General features: G+C 42.2%; 1 protein-coding gene and 1 pseudogene across 2 annotated transcripts in view; one reads left to right on the forward strand and one right to left on the reverse strand.

Moving 5' to 3' along the window:
• Positions 1–14,132: 14,132 nt before the first annotated feature.
• On the reverse strand, positions 14,133–16,509 carry LOC129069448 (NADH dehydrogenase [ubiquinone] 1 alpha subcomplex subunit 12-like; annotated as a pseudogene).
• A 167-nt stretch (positions 16,510–16,676) lies between these two features.
• Positions 16,677–24,624, forward strand: part of WDTC1 (WD and tetratricopeptide repeats 1) — a 69,225-nt gene continuing 61,277 nt past the window's right edge. For both annotated transcript variants that reach the window (XM_054571809.1, XM_054571811.1), the window contains exon 1: positions 16,677–16,983. The gene's annotated coding sequence lies outside the window, so the exon portion shown is untranslated. The remainder of the gene's footprint in view (positions 16,984–24,624) is intronic.

Below are 24,624 nucleotides of genomic sequence, written 5' to 3' on the forward strand. Positions count from 1 at the left end.
ATAACAACCAACTTAACAAAAAACACCCAGAACTCCCAGAAAATTGGACTGCATGGAAGTCCAACAACCAAGGATTTAAAGAAGAAACATTCATCCAGACTGGTAGGAGGGGCAGAGACAGGAAGCTGGGGTGGAGAAAACAAACGGCAAGGCAGTGGCTGGCAGACCTAGCAGTCCCATATTCATGTGCGGATAAGCTGGGAGGAACAACTAGGGAATGAGAAAGACTGCACAGCCAGGGGTAATAGTACAGGAAACTAAAGATTTGAAACCTCTGGCTATAAAAATCTGTGGGGGTTGCAGCAGCAGGAGAAACTCCCTGTCTCACAGAAGAGTCTGTCAGAGGGGCCCACAGGATCTTAAAACATACACAAACCCACCCACCCAGGAATCAGTACCAGGGCAGAACCTGAAAAGGGCACAATCTGCTTGTGGGAAGTGGGGGAAGTGACTGAAAGCAGGGCGAGAGGCGAGCAATCAGCATTTTTCCCTCTCTGACCCCTTCCCCCTACAGTGCCTCAACTCATCGAAGTGGGTTGCCCACCCAGGCGAATACCTAAGGGTTTGGCCCCTTACAACATAACATGTGCACTGAGACAAAGAAATATGGCCCAAATGAAAGAACAGGTCAAAACTCCAGAAAAAGAACTAAGCAAAGAGGAGATAGCCCGCCTGTCAGGTGCAGAGTTCAAAACACTGGTAATAAGGATGCTCACAGAAATGGTCAAGTATGGTTGCAAAATGGAGGGAAAAGTGAAGGCTATGTAAAGTGAAGTAAAGGAAAATATACAGAGAAGCAACAATGAAGGGAAGGAAACTGGGGCTCAAATCAACAACCTGGAACAAAAGGAAGAAATAAACATTCAACCAGAACAGAATGAAGAAACAAGCATTCAAAAATATGAGGAGGGACAACTTTAAATGTTTCAACATCTGAATCATAGGGGTGTCAGGAGGAGAAGAGGAAGAGCAAGAAATTGAAAACATATTTGAAAAAATAATGAAAGAAAACTTCCCCAGTCTGGCAAAGGACCTCCCCAGTTTATACATGCAGGTCCAGGAAGCTTAGAGAGTCCCAAATAAGTTGGATCCAAGGAGGAATTCACTAAAACACATCATAATTAAAATGCCCAGATTAAAGATAAGGAGAATCTTAAAAGCAGCAAGAGAAAAAGAGAGAGTTACCTACAAAGGAATGCCCATAAGACTATCAGCTGATTTCTCAAAAGAAACCTTGCAGTAAAAAAATGGGCCAGAAAGAAGTGTTCAAAGTCATGAAAGGCAATGACTTACATCCAAGATTACTCTATCCAGCAAAAGCTATCATTTAGAATGGAAGGGCAGATAAAGTGCTTCTCAGATAAGGAAAAGTTAAAGGAGTTCATCATCACCAAGCCCTTATATGAAATGTTAAAGGGACTTATCTAAAAGAAGATCAAAAACTATGAACAGTAAAATGACAACAAACTCACAACTCTCAACAACTGAACCTAAAAAAACAAACTAAGCAAACATCTAGAACAAGAACAGAATCACAGAAACGGAGATCACATGAAGAGTTATTAGTGGGGAGGGGGAGGGGGAGAATGGGGGGGAAAGGTACAGGGGATACGAAGCATAATTGGTAGGTACAAAATAGACAGTGAGAGGTTAAGAATAGTATAGAAAATGGAAAAGCCAAAAAACTTAATATGTATGACCCACAGACACGAACTAAGCAGGGGAATGCTGGAGTGAGGGGGTCCAAGGCAGAGGAGGATAAAAGGGAGGGAAAAAATGGGACAATTGTAACAGCATAATCAATAAAGTATACTTTAAAAAATTGTGAAAAAAAGAACAGGGTATGGAAGGGGCAGAAGGGGAGGGGGAAGAGGAAGGATATAGAGAGTGAGAGTGGGTGGGGTAACTTTGCAGTGGAGAAACCTGGCAAATATCACCGAGTGATTGAGATGTACATCACCGGTAATAAGCCATGTGAGTAGCATGTGCCCCTGATAGAACCTGTGCTCTTCTTCCCCTAAACCCATAACCCTGGTCTAGTCAGGAGGAAAATATCAGATAAATCCAAATTAGGGACATTCTGTAAAATAGGTGACCAGTGCTCCTCAAGGCTATCAAGGTGTTTAAAAAAAAAAAAAAAAAAAAAAGACTATCAAGATCATAGGAACAAGGAAAGAAATTGCCCCAGACCAGAGGTGACTAAGAGACATGAGGACTAAATGAAATGGAACATCCTAGACAGAATCCTGGAACAGAAAAAGGACATTAGTGAAAAATCTAGTGAAATCTGAATTAGCCTGAGTTCAGATGATGATAACATACAAACATTGATTTCTTCGCATTGACAAACATGAAAGGACAAAGCCAGTGCCATTTTCTACTGTACATCGATGTTTCTCTCCTCTTCTTCTCCCTCCTTTCCCCTTTCTCTAAAAACAAATAAGTAAAATCTAAACAAAAGAAAAAAAACCCCAGAAACATCGATGTGAGAGAGAAATATCAATTAGTTGCTTCATGTTCCCCAACTGGGGACCGAACCCTCAACCCAGGCATGTGCCCTGACCAGGAACCCAACCAGCAAACCTTTCAGTTTTTGGGACATTACCCAATCCACTGAGTCACACCAGTCAGGGTAAAAGCTTATTTTTTATATATCCTGTGTGTGTGTATTTTCAACACAAGAAATGTCCAAACTTGCAGAGAATTTTTATGAGTATATTTGAGCCAATCTGCAAGGGAGCAAGATTTCAAATGCTCCAGAGAATAACAGTTTTGCAACTTCTTTTATGTATTTCAAATTAAGTAATATTGGAGAGAGCATGGTGGCAACTGGATTACTGGACACTTTAGAAGATTTTATGTTCTCTTGAGAATTAATACCCCTTTCAAAGGGCTTTTTTTTTTCATTCCTTTTGTCTTTGAGGGGTATTTCTTCTGGTATTTCAACAGTGTGTTGACCTAGATGCACAAGAACAATGGACTGGGCTTACTTGAGGCAAAGGTAAACCTTGAACTTAACAAATTGTATGCCTGGGGCATGACTTGCCACCATGACCTGCCCAGTTAGGAATTTATGATCAGATCATCCTGTGAAGTTACTTTCCAAAGAACCCTCCCCCCCTCTTTTTTCCCCCCACAAGATAAGATATATGAAACCCAGGGGAGAAAGGCATCCAAAAAGAAAGGAACTCTTGCTATTCCAAGTTGAGGCCTCTAATGAGGCTGCATTGCAGGAAGCTTGGGCAAGGGGTGGAGCAGAGTAGCAGACCTAACAGAAATTGTAGGTTAGAGCTAGGTTAAGCCTATGGGACTTTATCCTGTGGCAATAGCCTTTGAAGGCTATTAAGCAAGGGTGTGGCTGATTACACAGTGATTCAGCCAAGGTCACCCAGTTCAGCTTCCAGCCCTTTCCTTCCACGTGCTCTTCCTTCTTTGCCTGTAGATGCCAAGCTCTGGCATGAATCTAAATCACTAGCACAAGATGATCACCTACACTGCCCACCTTGCCACCCACACCCCATCCTGGATCAGTGGTCTTCAGAGGCTCAACATTTAGAATCAGAACATGTAACACGTGGTAAGGGCTGTAGCAGCCCACCCAGCACAGATACCCACTAGCAAGGAGTTAAAGGGTAAAGTTTATGTAAAAATCAACCTCCTCCAGGTTGAGCCACTTCTTCTACTACACCCCGTCTGCTCATTCCTTCCTCCGATAATGAAATGTAAGCAGTCTGTTGATGGGGGAAGAGGACTTGGGAGCAGAAGAAGAGGAGACTTCAAGACCAAACCTAGGGTATCAAGACTCTACGAAAATTGTCCACTATCAATCTCTCTTCAGCAGGCCTGCTTGGAAACACAAATACACCCAAGTCAGGAGCTGGGGGAAGGAAGAGGGGAGAAAAAAAGGAGGTGAAGGAATGCATGGTGTACACTTTTCCTACCAGCAGTCTAGCAATGAGAGTTCAATGCTAGAATGTATCAGAGTCTCACACCTTGACTAAACGGGTTTTCTTCATTCTGTATGTTTTATCCTTCCATGGGGAAAAGAAAAGACTAACATTGTTGAGCAATTTCTCAACAGCAACTCTGTACTAATATACCCCTTTTATAGATGAGAACACAGCCTCAGAGAAAGTAAGTGGCAAGTCAAAAGTTATGCAGCCAGAGAGGGGCAAATCTGGGAGAGAACAAGGCCAGTTCAAGTCTTTAGAAGTGTGGACTCAAAAAATGACTTGGGGGAATTTCACCTTTGAGGGGAAAAAGAAATGATTTTATGGTGAAATCCAGGTTTTTTACTGGGTATCCAGCTCCCGTTTCTGACCTCACCCCGTGCCATGGCCTGAGTGGCCCCGGCCTGCAGAGAACCTTTCACCTTGAAGACTTGCCCTTGTTTTGCCAAAGAAGGGTGTCCTCCCATATTATTCTTTCACGTCATTTGGATCTCTGCCTAAAAATCAGAGAAGCCTTCCCTGATCACCCCATATCCAAAGAGCAGCCTCTATCACACACAGTGTTTTACTGTGTCTCATTTGTCTTCATAGTACCTGCCATATCTTGACATATTTATATACACTTGATCCTTGAAAAACATGGGTTTGAACCCCATGCACCCACTGACACACAAATTTAAACTATTTATTTTTCTGTTTATTGTGTATTTCCACCTACTAGATCCTAAACTCCAGGAGAAAAAGGACCTAGTCTGTTTGGTTCACTGCTGTAATCCTAGCATCTGACACAGAATAGGTCCCTAATGTGTTGAATGAATAAAAAGGGGAAACTCTACTTTCTTTCACTAAGAGTACTTTACCCCGTAACCCCCATCAGCTGCTAAATCCCTCTCAGCCTTAGAAGACTCACTCCTTTGCTCTCCCTTCAGAGACTGTTTCTCCCTCATCTTCTCTACCTCTGGATGGACACAGCCACCTACGCAGCTGCTCCAGCCGGAAACCAGAAGTCATCCTCAACTCCTTTCTTTCTGGAAAGAAAGAATCCCCCAGTTTCAGTTAATCAGCTCCAGTCCATTTCTGCCTCTTAAAATGTCTCCCAAATCTGCCATGTTTCCCAGTCCTTGCTGTGTTCCCTCTACCAGGCAGCCCTCCTTTCCTGCCTGGCTTGCAGCATCAGCCTCATCATCATCAGTCTTTGCCTTCAGCCTGGCCCCTGCCATTCAGTCTCCACATTGCAATCAGAGTGGTTGGTCTAAAGCTCAAAGTCTGGGTAGACACCCCACTGAGTTTTCAGTTGCCTGATATAAAGTCTAAGCTCTTAATGTGGCTTACAAGGCCCTTCCCTATGTGGCCACAGCCTCACTTTTAACCACACTCTGCTCCTGCCTGATTGAACTGTGCTCATGTCTTCAAATGTGCTCATGATATTTCTTTTTCTTGAGCGCTCTGGCCAAATGCTCATTATTCTGGTCTTAGACTAGATACCACTTTTTGCAGGGAGCCCTCCGGCCTCATGCATCCCACCAGACTGGGTTAGGAATCCTTAGTGTATAGAATCAGGACTTTCTCCCCGCTCAGAGGGATCCCGGTTGTCACCTGGCCTAATTTTCCATTCTTTTTCATTGCATCCCTGATGGGTATCACTGCTTGAAAAGGCTCCATTGCTTCTCCAGTACCTCTTGCCCTTCAAGACCCAACTCAAGCCCTGACTCATTCAGAAAATCTGGGGTAGGGAAAAAAAGGCCACCTCTGCGTCAGGATGCCCCTAGCTCATGTCCCACCTTTGCCACCTCCTAGTGCAATCTTGGGCATGTCACTTTGCCTCTGAGAGCATCAGTTCCCTCTGTAAAATGGAGATGATAACTTTAAGATTCACCTCAGGGTTGTTACAAGTAAAATTACAGATGTTAATGGACAATGTAAACACTGAAGTGTTATGTAGACGTGAGGATGGTTATTATCTTTCTTGGCACTGTGCTCTGTAGCACTCACAGGCCATGACCGTCACATTTTGAACTTAATTATAGCCTGCCCCAATTATCTGCTCTGGCTCCGCTGTAGTAGCCTGCTGCTTACAACCAGTGCAGAAGCCAGCTGATATGTCTTCTATAGCTCTTCTGCATCCCCTAGAGTTTAGACATGGCTGCTGAGCAAATAGGTATACACTATTACTGTGAATATAACCAACTACCATTTATTAATCACCTATTACACACTAAGTATTTTACATATTATTTATAATTCTCAAAACTGTCCAAGAGATAGATATTTTCAAAAGATTTTATGTATTTATTTTTATGGAGAGGGGAAGGGAGGGAGAAAGAGAAGGAGAGAAACATTGATCAGTTGTCTCTTGCAGGTGCCCCAACCTGGGGGACCAGGCCCGCAACTCAGGCATGTGCCCTGACTGGGAATTGAACTGGCAACCTTTTACTGTGCAGGAGAACACCTAACCAGCTGAGCCACATCAGTCAGGGTGAGATAGGTATTTTTACCTCCACTATGAAAACTGAGGCTGAGAAAAATTAAATAACTTGTCCAAGGTCACAGAGCTGTTATGACCTTGGGACAGGGGACTTGAGAATCTAGCACTGTCCCCTTTCGGTGGAAAGGAGCTTATGACTTTCCACCTGTTGGCTCTTGGTCATCAGCTGAACTATGCTGAGACAAAGAGGAAAAAAATGAAACTAGGGGCTTGGCAGAGGAGGTGACTTCCATGCTATGGACCAGACATAGACAGGGACAGGAGGCTTTTTGTCAATTCTTTTTTTTTTTTTTTTTTTGAGATTTTATTTATTTACTTTTAAAGAAGGGGGAAGTGAGGGAGAAAGAGAGGAAGATAAACATCAATGTGTGAGATACACATCTGTCGGTTGCCTCTCACACGCCCCCAACCAGGGGACTTGGCCCATAACCCAGGCATGTGCCCTGCCTGGGAATCAAACCTGTGACATTTTGGTTAGCAGGCCAATGTTCAATACACTGAGCCACACCAGCGAGGACTTTTTTTTTTTTTTTTAATTTTTAAAAAGATTTTATTTATTTACTTTTAGAGAGAAAGGAAGGGAGGGAGAAAGAGGAGAGAAGCAGCCATATGCTAGAGATATATCAATCCATTGCCTCTCACACACCTCCAGTCGGGGGACCTGGCATGCAAGCCAAGCACGTGCCCTGACTAGGAATCAAACCGGTGAGCTTTCCAAGCTTTCCGACCTTTCAGTTTACAGGCTGGTGCTCAATCCACTGAGCCACACCAGCCAGTGCAGGACAGAAGACTTTTGACATGTAAATTAAGTACAACTCCACCAAGAGCACAACCCCACAGCGTTGGTCCTATAGATGCAAACAGTGAGAGAAAATCAGTAAAAACCCTGGGACATCTAGCAGTGTCCACATTTGAACCGCTGCCTACGTCTTTGTGAGGACAGTAGATGGGAGTGAGATCTGATGGCCAAATCACTCACAGTAAGCAAGTGGTAAACTCACAAGTTTCCATTCTCCCAAGAATTTGATCCAGGAGGAGGAGATGTAGGCTTCACAGTTCACCACTAGGTGGCACTATATAAGGCGACACACAAATTACCCAATTAGAACTATTCAACACGAATTATTAGAAGGGATTTTAGAGCAAGCAAATGGTAAAGTAAACGCCCCTTTTTACAGAAGAGATGTGAGGCCCAAGAAGTTATCCAAGTTGCTCAGCATCATGGGTGAATCAGTACCAGAGACCTAGGTCTGTCTGTTTCTAAGTTCAGTGCGCTTCACCTTTAATGCTCATCAAATCACACGTAGATGCCCATCTCCACTCACCGTGTGATCTTACTGAATTCACTGACATTTTGTTGAGCCTCAACCTTTATGTCCATAGATTAGAGGATTAATCTAGATCTGTGATGTCAATATAGTAACCACACATGGCTATTTATTTATTTGTTATTTATTATTTTTACTTATTGATATGAGAGAGAGCAATTTGTTGTTCCACTTATTTATGCATTCATTGGTTGATTCTTTTATGTGTCCTGACCAGGACTGAACCCAAACCTTGGTGTATCAGGACAACACTCTGACCAACTGAGTTACTGGGCCAGGGCCTTCACTAAAATTTAAAATTCAGTTCTCAGTTACACCAGACACATTTCGAGTGTTCAATAGATAGTTGTAAACAGTGCCTATGATACTGGACAGCAGAGATATAGAACATTTCCATTATCACAGGTAGTTCTAGTAGACAGTATTGGCTCATTCTTCCTGCTTTAGTATTCTATGGATCTTCTGTGAGAGCATTGGAAGGTATAGGATTAAATGCATAAGGTTTCCCAGCTCTCAGCCTGAGTTTTTAACCATATATGAGCAGATGAAAATAAGATGGAAAAAAAGTCTTCCCTTCATGAAGTTGACTAAGGAATGAATGAAGTCCAAAAATCACAGTTTCTGTAATCAAGGTACCTTAGAACAGTTTGTCTTAAACATTCTATAAATACCCAGCTTAAATGCAGTGCTGATTCAGTAGGTCTGGTGAAGTTTATGAACCTATATTTCTAACAAACTCTTTGTTGATACTAATGTTACTGATCCCATAGCACATTTTAAGTAGCAAGGGTTTGGAAAATTTTTGTGAAAAGACAAAATTGGTTTGTGTGAGTCAACTAAAATAATATGTTTATATTGTGGATCTTCCTGGGAAGCCTGAGTTCAAATGTCAGTCTTGGGTAACCCTTTGTTCATGTATCAAAACTAGGTTAGGAAGGCTCTTATGAGCCACTGTCATTCCTCATTCTTCCCCTACCCTGGGGCTATTTGTGCTACATTGCCTTTCCTTTTTAAATCTTCACCTTAGTCTTCTGCATGGGGCTGTAACCTGTGTCGGTCTCATCCACTACTGCACCCACCAGCACCGAGCACAGTGTCCAGCAATTTGGGCTTCTAGAGTTATTTATATATCTCCTTTATATGTTTTCAAGAAGAGTGCTTTACCAGATATGTGAATAGCAAATATTTTCTTTATCTGTGACTTGTCTATTCATGTCACAGTAACTTTATAAGAACAAAAGTTCTTAATTTTTATGAAGTCCAACTTATCATGCTTTTCATTATGGATCATGCTTTGTTGCCATATCTAAGAAATGATTGCCTAACTCAAAGTTGTAAAACTTTTCTCTTTCATTTTCCCCTAGAAGCTTGCAGTGTTAGGCATTACATTGAAGTTTATGATCCATTTTGAGTTAATTCTTATGTATGTTACAAAGGTAGATTAGGATTCATATTTTTGGATATTATATTCAATTGTTCCAGTTCTATTTGTTGAAAAGACTATCCTTTCTCCACTGAATAGTCTTTGCTCCTTTGTAAATGATAGTGAAATATAGTCCGTTGACTGCATTTGAATGGATCTATTTCTGGGTTCTCTATTCTGTTCCATTGATCTATTTGTCTATTTCACCAATACCACCTTGTCTTGATTATTATAGCTTTATAGTAAGTCTTGAAGTTTCACAGTGTTAGTCCTCTGATTTACTGGCTTTTGAAATTTGAATTTAATAGTTTCATTGTGTTCCACATGCATACTGCTGGTTTCTCCTTAAAACTCTTGTCAAGTAGATGGTGGCATATGGTATACTCTATTGACAGAGGCGTAAAGAGGCTAAATAACCTGCTCATCCAACAGGTCACAGAATCTTGGCTTTTCAGCACCTGGATGCACTTACTTACTCCTTGGGAAAGAAACTTTGCTCTATTGTCTGCAAGGTTAACAACTATCCTCCATTACACATTAAAGTATTGGGATTCTATTTGATTTGTTTTTTGTGAGCTTGAATAGCAGAAGTCATTTTCCTGATTTTTATTGATACTGGGAACTCTGACACCACTGAGTAAAACTGAGTTTGGCCCCTGGACTCCGAGTTCTGCCAAAAACTATGTAAGATTACTCCTGGTTGGCTAATCCAATGTCTATTCATAGACTTCTTTTCCTTGGTCCCCTCTGGCAATACAGAGGCTGGAAATGCTAAATAATCACTTTTTAGACTCTTCCAGACCTACCTTATAAGTGGTTACAAGACACAGTTCTGGCTGGTAAGATATAAGCAGAAATCCATTGAGGGGCTTTTAAAAAGCTTTGCTTTCTTGGTAAAAGGCAGCTAGAGCTGCTTCCCCTGCCCTATTCTTCATGCCTTGAACACAGATTTGATGCTTGGTGCTGCAGAAACCATTTTGTTACTGCAGAGAAAAACTAAGGAATGCTGGAGCAGGAAAAAAAAAAAAAAAGAAATGAATTACATTACAACAATCATCTACCTCAGGACTTCTAATTATGTAAGGAAACTCAACCTCATGTGTTAAAGCCACTACTGGTCAGGTTATATATGACTTGCAACTGAAAACAATCTTAACTAATCTACTAACTATTCTGGTGGGGCCATCACTGTGTAGACATTTTCAAAATGCTTCTTTCGGAAATGCCATAGGATTCCTTGCCATAATCTCTTGAATATTGCCTCTAGTGGCAATTTTTGCCCCTTTTTTAGTGTGATTGAAAGGAAATAGAGACCTTTCATTTAGGAAAGAGAAGACACAGTGGGGGTATGAGAGATGTATTCATTATCTGAAGTTTTGGGGTTTTTTTTTTATTGTTGTTCAAGTGCAGTTGTCTCCATTTTCCCACCACCACTTTCCCCTGCCCCATCCTCAATCCTTCCCTACTTTGGCTTTGCCCATGGATCAATTATACATGTTCCTTGATGACCTTTCCCCTTCTTTCCCCCTTTATCCCCCTCCCCTCTGGTTATTATTGGTTTGTTGTTTATTTCAATGTCGTTGGTTATATTTTCCTTGCTTGCTTGTTTTGTTGATTAGGTTCCACTTATAGGTGAGATCATATGGTATTTGTCTTTCACCCCCTGGTTTATTTCATTTATATTAGTGCTCTCCAGTTTCATCCATGCTGTCGTGAATGGTAGTAGCTCTTTCTTTCTTTCTGCTGCATAGTATTGCATTAGTGTAAATGTATCACAGTTTTCTGATCCACTCATTTACTGTTGGACACTTAAGTTGCTTCCAACACTTGGCTATTGTAAATTGTGCTGCTATGAACATTGGGGTGCACAGGTTCTTTTGAATTAGTGTTTTGGGATTCTCAGGGCATAATCCCAGCAGTGGAATCACTGGATCAAAAGGCAGTTCCATTTTTACCTTTTTGAGGAAATTCCACACTGCTTTCCCCAGTGGCTGCACCAGCCTGCATTCCCACCAACAGTGCACTAGGGTCCCCTTTTCTCCACAACCTCACAAGCACTTGTTGTTTGTTGATTTGTTTATGATGGCCATTCTGACTGGTGTGAAGAGGTATCTCATGGTGGTTTTAATTTGCATCTCTGATGGGTAGTGATGCTGAGCATCCTTTCATATGTCTCTGGGCCCTCTGTATGTCATTATCTGAAGTTTTTTAAGGGCAAAAGGGATCATTATGACTATCACTCCTGCTACCTCTCACCAAATTGACTCAGACCTTTATAGTTCACAAATATCGCCTCATTTAATATACAAATTTATTTTGCCACAGAGAACAAAGTTGAGACAAATAAGTGTAAGATCTTTATTATTAAGAATTGCCTAATTATCAGAGAAGTGCAAATAAGAAAACATGTTGTCCTGTGAGACAGAGAACAGGTTTTCCTAGGAAGGGCTGAACAGAAAACTGAGGGTGCTGAGTAGATAGCAGATTAAGGCCCACTTGACTCTAAATTTCAGACCCAAGGTTGGGGAATGAGATTGGCTAATTCTTTTCTAGTCTAACTAAATCATGTTTTAGAGAAGGAACAGAAGCTCCATAAGACAAATTGGACTTAGAGAGTGATTCCAAGTAGAGGTAACAGCTGCTCACAGGTGCTGTGTGTTTAACATGAATTTGGATACTCTTGATGGACCAGTTAGACTGGACAGAGAAGCAGGCCCCTAGCAATTTGTGACTTCAGACAAGTCACCAAATTGTTCTAGGCCACAGTTTTCTCCTTGGTAAAAAGAAGGGACTAACTGAATTCAGTGGGTCTCAACCTTTTCTGACAGTGACCTGGACCGTACTCCCAAAGGCTTCGCAACCACAAACTCTAAAAAAAAAAAAAAGAAAAAAGAAAAGAAAGGAGGTAGTCCTTGTTTTTTGTTTGTTTGTTTGTTTTAATGGTGAGATTCTTGTATGATAATAATTACTACAGTACAAGTATGGACATTTAACTTTTAGACAGGCCTGTGTCAAAATGGATTTTTGTCCCATCATTTAACCTTTAAGAATTTTAAAACCATTTAATTGTAAACTATTTCAAACACTCAGGAAAGTACAGATAGTAATGGTGATGTTTTATTTTTTTATTTATTTTAAAGATTTTATTCATTTATTTTTAGAGAGAGGGGAAAGGAAGGAGAAAGAGAGGGAGGGAAACATCGATCAGTTGCCTCTTACATACCTCCACATGGGGAACTGGCCCAAAACCCTGGCATGTGCCCTGACTGGGCATCGAACCTACAATCTTCCAGTTCACAGGCCAGTGCTCAGTCCACTGAGCCATGCCAGCCAGGGCTTTAGTGATGTTTTAGAGAAAGAGAGGAAGGGAGGAGGAGAGAGTGAGAAAGAGAAAGAAACATCGATTTGTTGTTCCACTTATTTATGCACTCATTGGTTGACACTTGCATGTGCCCTGACCAGGATCGAACCTGCTTCTAAAAACCAAATCAGAGAATATTGGAATGTGTCACTTAATTAAATATCTACACAATACAATAATTGCTTCTACAGTGTCCTAGATGGATGATTGTACATCCTATTCCTGAATATTACCAAAGAAAGAGAACTCACAACCTTCCAAAGTAACCCATCTCTATTGGTTAGAAAGTTCTCTCTTAAATTGATGCAACAATAGCCCTGGATGGTGCAGCTCAGTGGACTGAGTGCTGCCCTGCGAACCAAAGGCTCACCAGTTGGATTCCCAGTCAGCGCACATGCCTGGGTTGCAGGTCAGGTCCCCAGTTGGGGACACATGAGAAGCAACCATACATTGATGCTTATCTCCCTCTCTTTCTCCCTCCCTTCCCCTCTCTCTAAAAATAAATAGATAAATCTTTTAAAATTTGTATTTATTTATTTTGTAGAGAGTAAAGATTTTATTTACTCTTCAAGAAAGGAGAGGGGCATGGTGTGGAGAGATACACCAGTCTAAAATCTTAAAAAAAAAAAAAAAAAAGATAATTAAAAAAAATTGACCTGAAAACACCTGTGGCTGGGAGGGGTGTCTGATTCTGAACTTAACCTTCCTGTGAGTCTCTGCGAGAATAATACCTAACTCACAGGGTAGTTGTGAAGATCAAATAAGTTAGTGTGTGAAAGTATATCTGTGTGCATAGATACATGTATGTACACATATATCATATAAGCATAATTTATTATATGTAGAAAAGGGAAAGAGAGTTCATGAAAGAAGAAGTGAATTCCTGGTAGATAATAATCAATAAATAGTAGCTGCAGCTATTATTAATATTCTTTCCCTTCCTGTCATCTACTCCTTACCAACAAAATTTCATTCTGACAACAAATATTTACTGTGTCTGCTCTATGCCAAAGAGTGTTCTAGTAGTCACAGAAACCTCACCCACACTTCTTTGTTGGTATTTCTAAGATCCTCTATGGCAATGCCAGCATAGGATGAGGGTTTAAAATTGAGGCTGTTGGTTCAAATAATCTGGATTTTTATACCAACCGTACCACTCTGTAGCTATGTGATTTGTGAGAGTATTACTTAATTCACTGATAAGCACTTATCTCCTGTGGTAAATATTCAATAAATGTTAGCTAGTATTCAGTTGACCCAGTGACCATAACCAGGGTTTCAGCTGAACCTGAGCTATGGATAGATCATCTCAAAGCTTTCTTCTAGTCCCAAAGTTTACGATTTGTTATATCCAGTGGGACATATGTCGGGGAGAGATGGCCCACAACGTTTTCAGAAGAAAGGCATTTCACAAAGCTACTTTCAACAGGGTAGGTTCTTACTCATTCAAATAGGGAGAAATTACCCTTTGGGACCTGTAAACTAATTCATAATCTTCTTTTTAATCAAGTTAACAGAAAGTAGTATAAATGCAATTACATGAAAAGCCCCATGTTTTACATGTTTAAGTTGTTCTTTATTGTCTTTACTTGTAAGGTGTTGAAGAGGAGACCCATTCCTGAATGCTTTTTCTAGTGGTAGAACAAGGTACATATTGTTCTGGAATGCCACTCATGTTGAATTTATGGTTTGTCCTAATGAATTTACGAGCAGTAGGTAGTTTTGTTGTTAGAGGATCACCAGTTATACAACGAAGCCAATGATACCATTCAGGGGACACCACACTTCCATCCACATCAAAGAATGTGTTTTTGCCATTCTTTTCAGGAGTATATATAACCCATCCACAAAGACAAAAAAACTGCTTGTTGTCTTCATAGTATTTGTTCATATTTCTTCCCCCACTAATGTACGAACCTGCACATCATTTGCCATCAAGAGAATTCGTAGATAGCCTCAGAGGCCACTGTGGCCACCAACCTGCTGCAGCCCTCACTTCAGGACCTGCAGGAGCTCCACCTTATCCTGCAGGCCCGACTCCTGGCTGCCCTGTTCAGGATGCACTGGGAGGAAGTGAACACTCACCTCTCAGGAAGACAAAAGAAAAAAACAAGCAACTCATGGAACGATAAACATGGGACAAATACTATAAATACTAAATATGGACAGTCATGAGCCACATAATGATGTTTAACAATTGATCCCATATGTGATGGTGGTCCCATAAGATTTTAATGTTGCTGAATAATTCCTATTGCCTAGTGAAGTCATAGCCGGCAGTAACCTTGTAGCACAGTACACTCCTCATGAGTTTGTGGTGATGCTGATGTAAACAAACCTATTGCACTACTGGTAATATAAAAATATAGCACATACAGTTTTATGTATAGTGCATAACACTTGATAATAAACTGTCACATGTTTATGTATTTACTATACTAAACTTTTTATTATTTAACAGTGTACTTTTTCTATTTATAAAAAAAGTTTGCTATGAAACAGTATATCATGTTGCTCTGGTAGTAGTAGCCTCATACATCTCAAGTTTACCATGTCTCTTGATTGAATTATTTTCTCTTGTGCTTGATTTAATCTCATGTTGTTTTGTATAATAATATGCTGTACAGGCTTGTAGCCTAGGAGCAAAAGGCTATACCATATGGCCTAGGTATGTAGGCTACACCAACTAGGTTTGTAATGTTTGAACAATGATAAAATCAGCTAACAACACATTTCTTAATATATATTCCTAATATATATAGCTATATAGCTATATATAAATTTATATAAATATATATACATAAAATCAGCTAACAACACATTTCTTAATATATATCCCTATCATTAAGTATCACATGACTGTATATTCAGTTCTTCCTGAGGGTGGGTGCTGCTTGGTTCTCACTTGAGGGACAGGTAGTGTTCAAAACCTCAGGCTAGGAGGCGGGTATAAGGGGATTAAATGGTAATGGAAAAAATACAATAAAAAAAGGTAAACAGAAAACAAGAGCTCAGACTCCAGAGTCAGGCAGATCTGGGTTTAAATGTCTACTTGGTTCCTTATCAGCTATGTGACCCGGGGCAAGTTGTTTTTAACCTCTTTATGCCTCAGCTTCATCTGCTGCAAAACACAGATAGTAAGAGTACCTATCGAAGGAACTGTACTCAATACAGTGCTGACATTGGAAATACTCAATAAAAGCAAAGTATTGTTATTATACGACAAATTGCACCTTCTAAGTGAGTGACAGGTTTCCATTCTCAGAAGACAACACTGTCTTCCTTTTCTGACTTGAGGCTCTTCATGGGTGGGGCCTGGTCTCTGCCTTCTAAAGTTAAGCATAATGCCCCCTTTGTCACCTTGGGAACTTCCTTAGAAAGGAGATAAAAAGGGCGAAAATGCTTCTCTTCATCAGAGGTGGGAACAGCAGTACCTCCACCAGTCCTAGATATATCTTTGTCTCTTCCATCAGCCTAAGGGTTCCCAGAGTGAGCGTAGCTGGCTCCCCTCCAGGCCACTCCTTTTTATTCTTTTCCTTCAGGCCCGGGAGACAAGAGTGAGGAATGTGCAGCCCCCCAGAGCAGGAAGGAGTATGTTGAGCCTGGCTCTGGGGAACCCTGGGGCCCTAGCCTGAGGGTCCCGCAATTCTGGGGCTCTGAGGAAGTCATGAAGAGGCTCTTGGGAGACTGTGTTGGGCTCTGGGGAGCCAGGGATGAGTGTTAGGTTTGTCACAGAAGCGACTTGAGGGAGCATTTTATGAGGATGTAGGGTGGGAGGTGCGTCTGGGTAACTAATAGCAACTGGATGGGGTGGGCCCACTCTTCAGGAACTCTTTCGCAGAGAAAAACTACGACTCCCAGGATGCCCCAGGACTTAGTCTTGCTTTCCCGCCCACTGGCTGCCGGTCGGACGAGCGGCAAAGCGGATTGGTCGCGGCGGTGCGGGGCTCCCCCACTAGCATGTTAGTAGGCGCCGCCGGGAGCAGACGTTGACCGGGCGCGAGTAGTTGGGGAACCTGGCTCGCCATTCTGGAATCGGCCGGGCGCTGTCTCCGTAGCGTAGCGGCCGGCTGGGAGGTGCAGGGCGGGGGCGGAGACTGCGTGGCGCAGGCGCGGTGCGGGGCTTCTCCTGGGTCCCCAGACAGCTGGAGGAGATAAACAGAGCAGGAGGGAGGGGAGTGCGTGTGTGAGAGCGCGCGAGGGAGTGTGAGTGTGTGTGAGCGCGGGTGTGAGACGGTGCGCAGGGGCGGACGGAGGCGCTGTCCGGCCCCGGCCAGGCGCCGGGCGGAGAGCATGGGAAGGGGCTAGAGCTGCCTGAAACCACCAGCCCCCTCCCGGGGATCCGCGCCCCCCCTCCCGGGAGAGGGGCCGGGCCCCCCGGCGGACATGGGCTCCTGAAGTTACGCCGCCGCCGGTCCTGGGAAGAGGCCTGACAGGTACGGGTAGCCGCCGGCCCCAGCCCTCTGCGGCCGCGGAGGCGAGGACTGGCTCGCAGAGCCCCGGCACACGGGCCGCTCCCTCTCGGCCGGCCCCAGCCCTGTCGGCCCAGCGGCCTGAGCTCGCCCACCTCGGGGCTCTGGGGTGTCCCGAGCCGGGTTCAGGCCTCCGGGGCGGAGGGCAGAGTGGGCCCGGGGGTGGGGTGGTCACGAACGGCTGGCCGGGACGTCGAGGGAAAGGCTCTGGGAGTCCAGGGAGCCTCTGCCGTGGAAGAGGTGGAAGTCATCCCATCCCGGGACTTTTTTGCGGAGTTTTTGTTTGACATCTGATCTGGCGCGCTTCTCAGGAAAAATGGAGCAGGTGAAAGTGCCGGGAGGGCAACGTTTACCTGATCTGTTCTCTTAGTTTCCTTCTCTCTTTCCTCTCCTCTCCTTTCCTCTTCCCTTCTCTCTCTTCTCCACCTTTCTCCCCTTCTTTCTCCCTCCCCTCTTTCCCTCTCTCTCTCCCCCTCTCCTCTGTCTCGTCTGTGTGTCTGTGTCCAGGCTTCTGGCAGCCACACATGCCTTCCGTGACCCATCTCGGGCACCAAACTGAACTCTGCCAAGGTATTTCCACCAGGCGACTGTATCGCCGGTACAAAGGGCCTTTACTTCGGACAGGGCTATTCAGTAGTCACTTAAAAGAGTAAATAGGAAGTCTGGAGTAGAAGAGAGTTTTTGAAACCTGCAAGATCCGATTCTTGTTACTGAAAGTTCAGTGGGACGCCCCCTTGTCGGCCAGATTGTATTTGCTTAGCGCCCTCCGGCTCTCCTCTGCAGGTGTACTAACAGGGCCTATAGAAAAGAGGTATGGGGATTTATGACTAATGTCTAACAGCCTTATTTGAATATTTCCCCTCTTTTCTTCTGTGACTTTCTTTAGCTTCCTAAGGTAGTGGCGGAGCAACTTTAAAGTTTTCCTCTCAAGTTTGTGAGTTTACAAACCTGACAAGGCTTCCCAAGGATGGGGTTGATGATCAGGGTTAAGTGACAGTTAAGTTTTCTTTTAACAAAGCCTGAAACAGTTTGAGAATAAAACTAATCTGAGGGCACATCTTGACGTAGAGTCATTATGAAGACCCCACCTAGGCCACAGGTGTTCCCCGTGGCCTGCACTAAGCTTTTCTGTATCTTACAATTCTTCTTGAGTGGTCAGTCTGTTTACTAGGTGAAGGAACTACTTAAGGCTAAGTCTGGTTTGAGTTCTGACTTTTTTCATCTTCTTTGTAATTCATATAATATATATATATATTTTAAAAGGATTCTTTCGGATTTTTAAAAAATATTTTGTTTATTTTTAGAGAAAGGGGCAGGGCGGGAGAGAAACATCAATATGAGAGTGCATCATCGATCAGTTGCCTCTCATACACGCCCCAACCAGGACTGAACCTGCAGCCCAGGCATGTGCCCTGACTGGGAATTGAAAGACCTTTCGCTTGTGGGAGGATGCCCAACCAACTGAGCCACACCGGTCAGGGCATAATTCTTATATTTTTAAAGAGATTGAATTGAATCTTGATAGATCTTCTGTGACAGACCAAGGAGTGACTTAGGGCTCTGCTGTCCTAAGTCTGAGACTAACAATGAATTTCATCATTGCAGATCGTTGTATTTCATTGGCAGGTGGGAAATGGCCTTTTCTGCCATGGTTTATGATCATGCTGCTTTAGTTCTGGAGTCTTGTTATCCTTCCTTCTTTTGACCTATTTGGGGGCACTTATGTTCAAGTCACATCTTGATTTGGGGTCAGTGCTGCAGAACGATTGAACAACAATCTGTATTTCTGCCTGGGACTCCTTCCCTTGGGATTACTGAAGGAAAGAGAGTATGTGTATACTATTGTGATAGTATTAATATTTACAATTTTGCCAGTTTGGAGTTTTATTAGAGTTGTCATACAGCTGACAGTTTTTCCAGCTGAAAGGAACTCAGTATTGACTCATGGGACATCTTCTATAAGGTATTTCCACACACCTGAACTTCAGGATCTTGAAGGATACAACTGAAGATCTTGAATAAACATCTGTGGATCTTGAGGGGCCAACTACTAGGAAGACCCAGAACTTTAATTATTTTTATTTTCTTCTCTCCCTTTTGAATTAGGAAATGTGGCCCAAATGTGAAGTTCTGGGTCTCAGAGAAGTAGTAGACAACATATAATATGGTGATAACTACCTTTTCTTTTGGGTCACTGGTTTAATAATACATCCTATTTTCTTTCTTCTTTCATCCTCAACTTCCAGATTCTCCACTGTGTCTTTGGGCTGCCATTGCAGATGGCCCACATAACTCCTAAGCTGTGCTTTCTTTCAGAAAGCTCTTTAGAAACCCAGGCCCTGGCAATTGCCATCAGAAACCAGTCCCTTGGTGTTACGTGTAATTCTGACTAATTTACCTTGCGAGATATATACTAATTGACATACATCCTAAAAAGTGACTGCTGTATCTTCGGCTCTGTCCTAAGTAGCATTCTTCCTTTATCTAATTTAACCCTTATGACTGTCCTCTGAGGTGAAAATAATTTTCTGTATTACACATATGAAGATACAGGTTCAGAGATGTTAAATAACTTGCTTAAGGTCACACAGCTAGTAAGGGAAAGGATCAGAATTTAAACCCAGGTCTGTCTTTTCTGGTACTGTGATACATGAAGAAGAGCTGAAAAGACCAAAGCTAAAAGCCAGGGGTAACGTGATACCTGCCTTCAAATACCTGAAGAACTGTCATGTGGAAAGGGAACTGGACTTTCTCTGTGTGATTCTGGAAGGCAGCACTAGGATCAAAGGATGGAAATTCCAAGAGGGTAGACAGTTTGATAGGAGAGAATTTGGCTTTCCAAAACCAAAATGGGCTGCCTAGTGAGGGAGTGAGTTACCCATTATTGGAGGTATTCAAGCAGAGCCATTGCCACTTCTTATCAGGGGTGTGGTAGAGGAGTTCATGTAGGTAGTTGGACTAAGTGATCTTTTAGTATTTGAAATTCTGTTAAAATTACATCAAAATCCTGTCATTTTGATCTGTAGAAAACTAACACATGTTTAATACAATACTTAATTTGTGTCAGGCACTTGCTAGACACTTTTTCCTATAATATCTCATTTAATTCTTATAAATCCCCTAGGAGGTAGGTATTATCGTTATCCCCATCTCACAAATGAGAAAACAGAGGTTCCAGAAAATTTTAAAATATGCTGCAGGTTACACAGCTAGTGGTAGTAGGGCTGATATTTGAGCCTTTGTCAGCACTTTCTTAGCTGTGTGACCTAGGGTAAATCACATGTCCTCTCTGAGCTACCGTTTTCTTGGTGAAATGAGACTTGTGACAGCATCCACTTTAATAATGAATTCATGAGGACTAAATGATACAACATATGCTTTTCACTAGACCTCAGTGGTTGCCCTCAAGAGTCCAGGCATGGGGGCAAAGGAGTACCAGTTTGGTTTTTTCAGGATGAATTCGTACCTGACTGAAACCCTGAGAGCTCTGGGGTTCATTCTTTGTGCTCTTAGTAATAGCTGCTGACTCCTTGAAGGGCTTTGTGGCATTAGTGACTAATACCTTAAAAACTTGAGGCCTGAATAAGAGGAGGATTCAGCCAACAGGTTGGAATATAGGAGGCGGTGCCAGAAGTCTTGTAGAAAGAAAATTCTCACCCTACTGTAGAGTCAGATTCAGGGATTGCTCTTTGCATTTTTAGATTTAATGTATTATTTTAGGATGAACAATGTCACAACTGCTAGAGCTGTGACAGAGCTAGCAGCCAAGAATGATAACCCTTAATCTTCCCTATAGCCATCTGGGGAGGTATTAACCCCATTTTGGGGGGTTGGGGTGGGGCAGAACAGGATCAGATCTTGCCTAGGTAGCTTTATAAGGGCTCTCTGGAGGCACTGTATTAGGATCAGGACCTTGTTCATAACCTCCAGATTCTGTTTTCAAAAAGCATAAAACTGTGCTTATCTCAGAACCTTTTAGAGAACCTTTCTCAGAATAGGAGTGAGGCATTTCTGGTCAGGTAACTTCATCGTTGAGGCCTGAGTGTTTGGGTGCTGATAACTTACTTACCTGTTCCCTCTTGAGTTGGACATCCATATGTAACACAGCTGCAACTGAGTTAGAAGGAAGCACTTCCAAATTCATTAACTTAATTCTTTGGCCGTTCTGATAGGAGTAAAGTTAGAGGATGAAACTCCAAGGCTTCCTTATGAGCAGTCCTTTGAATTGTGGCAGGATTCGGAGAGATGCAAGCTAAATGCAAAATTCAAGACCGCAGATGCTCTTAAATACAGTAAGGGAAGGCAGCATTATCAAAATATGCTCCTTCCCTTTTCTCTTTTTGTTCCCTTCCACTACCATAAGATAATTGTGGCCCTAGGAAACGGCAGGTAAATTAACTATGATCCCTGAAAAGCAAACTTCTGAAAACATCAAGGAAATTATTTTTCACAAGGCTCAAATGGCAAAACAGAACCTGTTCAGGCAGAGAAGACATCAAGGTTAGTTTCCATTTAGAGTTTCCCACAAAGTAAAGGATGTCTTAGACTTTCACAGAGAAAGCTTCTGTGGGCCCCATATGGACTTGTTTGAGCCCGGAGCTTCGAAAATGGCAAAGAACTTTTCTAAAGATGCTTTGCTGTTGGGCCTGTCCTACCAAACACACCTTTTCCAGATGCTCTCCTTGTGCCAACTTAGTCCATGACACTGAAATGCACTCTTCAAATTTGTGTTTGAGACCAGCAGAGTCAAGGTGATTGTGATTCTTCAGCTTAACCCTAACAAGTGGGAGGAGGCAAAATTTCTTTTATGCACGACTACTGATTACAGATAGTTATAGTAACTTTTTTTTAAAAAAAGATTTTATTTATTTTTAGAGAGAGAAGAAGGAAGGGAGAAAGAGAGGGAGAGAAGCATCAATGTGTGGTTGCCTCTCGCACGCACCCCACTGGGAACCTGGCCCATAACCCTGGCATGTGCCCTGATTGGGAATCTAACCGGCAACACTTTGGTTCATAGGCCGGCACTCAATCCACTGAGCCACACCATCCAGGGCAATAGTAACTGTATTTTTAAAAAAGATTTTATTTATTTTTAGAGAAAGAGGAAGGGAGGGAGAAAGAGAAAGAAATGAACATCAAAGCGTGAAAGAAATATCAACCGACTGGGTTGCCTCTCCTGTACCCTCAACTGGGCACCCAGCCCGCAGCCCAGGCATGTGCCCTGGTTGGGAACCGAACCTGCGACCTTTCAGTTCGCAGGCCAGTGCCCAGTCCACTGAGCAACACCAGCCAGGGCCGGTAACTATTTTTTTTAATGGCCAATAGTGTGGGTCCTGCAATTAAACCATCTAGTTTGACTCCCCATTTTGGGCAAATTAACTTCTCTATGCCTCAGATCCTTCATCTGTAACATGAGGATAATAATAGTACCTGTCTTGTAGCGTGGTTATGAGTAGTTGTAAAATAACATTTGTGAAATGCTTAGAATGTTCTATAAATATTTACCGAGTTCAGTGGCAGGTATTTTACTTGGCTCTTCCATTCCTTATCACTCTGCAAAGGAAGGCACTATTATCCCTGTGGTTTGTTTCTGCCCGCGCTCCGCCCCCCCCCCCGCGGTTTTATTTATTTATTTATTTTTAGATAGAGGGGAAGGGAGAGAGAAAGAGGGAGAGAAGCATCAATGTATGGTTGCCTCTCATGCACCCCTAGTGGGGACCTGGCCCGCTACTCAGACATGTGCCCTGACTGGGAATCAAACCAGAGACCCTTTGGTTCACAGGCTGGCGCTCAATCCACTGAGCCACACCAGCCAGGGCTGTTATCCCTGTTTTACAAATTAGGAAACCAACACTTAGAAATGCTGTCACACAGGAAGTAGGTGGCGGAACTAGGATTTGAACCTTAAGTCTGTCAACTCCACAGCCTCTTTTATTATGCTACTTCCAATGACCTTTATGCTTTGGAAGTGCTTTTTTCCCCCTTTTCCGTAGGATTGCTCCAATAGGAAAACTACCACAAGTAGAATGGAAGGAAACTTGCATATATCTTTTGCATAATTCAGAATGTTAAAAAGGGGTCAGTTGTCACTCCTGCTGGGGGCAACTCCCTGCAGTGGGAAACAGCATGTCCAGAGGAAAGAGAATATAGATGACTTGGATTCCACTTCCACTCTACTGCTCCCTGGCAGTGTGTCCTTAGAATTACAGGATAGTGGCATTGAAAGGGGTTTTATAGCTCATTTCAGAGTCTACCTCTAATTCTACAGATGAGGAAATAGGACACAGTGAAATGCCTCATTGAGGGTCTGTCATACAGCCAGTTAGAGGCAGAGCCTGGTCTGGAGCACAAAACTGTAGATTCCAGTCCAGTACTTCTTCCTCAGTACCACATAGCATTGTGCTTCAGCTCTTCCTTGTTAAATGGGGATGATAATAGCTTTCAAACTTCCTCACAGGATTATTGTAAAGTTCACATTAAAAGCATGAACAAAATACTCTGGAAGGTATAAAACACCATATATATGTATGGTAGTCATGCTATAATTCATTCAGCAAGTATTTATTAGCATGTATTAAGCCCACATCACTCCTTAGAAGCCTGGGAGGATCTGTAGGTGAATCAGATGAAGAACTGGCCCTCAGGATGTTTTTAGTATTTTAAGAAAGAGAAGCCACATAAATAACTACAGTTCAACATAGGAGACAGACAAGGAAAGGAAAGGGTGAGGACTAAATTGTCATAAGTTGTGATTTTGAGGTAGAGAAAAGAAGAAAGGGTTTGGGAACGTCTTTATAATTGAATATAATTCACAAATAAGTGAAAGTAAAATTTAGGCTTTTAATGTATACAATTCTACAGTTTTTAATGTATTTACAGAGCTGTGCAACCATCACCACTCTCTAATTCCAGAACATTTTCATCAACTGACCCCCAAAGAAACCCATATCCTTTAGCTATCACCGTCTCTACCCCAATGACACACATCTTCTCCCTGAACCCTAGGTAGCTACTGGTCTACTTTCTCTTTCTATAGCTTTTCCTATTCTTGACATTTACTATAAAAGAATTCATACAATATATTTCTTTTGCGACTGGCTTCTTTCACTTAACATGATGTTTCATCTAGGTTGTAACATGAGTCAGAACTTTGTTCCATTTTATGTCTGAATAATATTCCATTATATGGATAGACCACATTTTATATGCATGGATGGACATTTAGGTTGTTTCTACTTTTTGGGCTACTATACAATACTAAACAATGTTGCTATGAAAATTCATGTGCAGGTTTTCATGTGGACATATGTTTTCATTTCTTTTGGGTATATATCTAGGAGTGGAATTTCTGGTTCATACGGTAACTAAGTCTATGTTTAACTTTTTGAGAGGAGGCTTTCTTAACAAACAATTTTTTTTCTTAGTGGAAATAAAATTGTCACTCACACTTAGTAAATTATGTAGTTATCCCATGTAATTCTCACAACAGCACTAAGGTAGGTACTATTATCTACATGTAACAGTGAAGAAATATCCAGTGTTTCTTGAGCACTTACCACATATCCAATATTGTACTAAGTGTTTTACAGTGTATTATCTCATTAA

This window comes from Pteronotus mesoamericanus, unplaced genomic scaffold, assembly GCF_021234165.1.
Source record: "Pteronotus mesoamericanus isolate MK-2021 breed Mesoamerican mustached bat unplaced genomic scaffold, CSHL_Meso_final contig_221, whole genome shotgun sequence".
NCBI lineage: Eukaryota > Metazoa > Chordata > Mammalia > Chiroptera > Mormoopidae > Pteronotus > Pteronotus mesoamericanus.